The sequence below is a fragment of the Buceros rhinoceros genome, unplaced genomic scaffold (assembly GCF_000710305.1).
Source record: "Buceros rhinoceros silvestris isolate BGI_N320 unplaced genomic scaffold, ASM71030v1 scaffold4993, whole genome shotgun sequence".
NCBI classification, from domain to species: domain Eukaryota; kingdom Metazoa; phylum Chordata; class Aves; order Bucerotiformes; family Bucerotidae; genus Buceros; species Buceros rhinoceros.
This window is the reverse complement of record NW_010405257.1, coordinates 54,573-54,850: the sequence shown is the minus strand read 5'-3', so window position 1 is coordinate 54,850 and position 278 is coordinate 54,573.

Sequence of the window (278 nt, the reverse complement as noted above, 5' to 3'; positions counted from 1 at the left end):
CAGGACGCAGGGGTCGCTGGCAATAAAGCTGGAGGCTCTGCCGGCCGCGCTGCTCGCAGCGAGCTCGGTGCCGGCAGCCGGGAAGAGGCACCTCGCCAGCGCTGCCAGCGATTGCCACCTAGAGGCTGCGGGGAAACGAGTGGCCTCAAGCCCACCAACAGCCCGAACCGGGCAGCACCGGGCCGGGGTGGCACGGGGTGGCTCCTGCCAAGGCTGGAGGTGACGGTGATGCCCCACGAAACCCACCCCAGACAGTGCCCTGCGGCGGCTGGGACGGG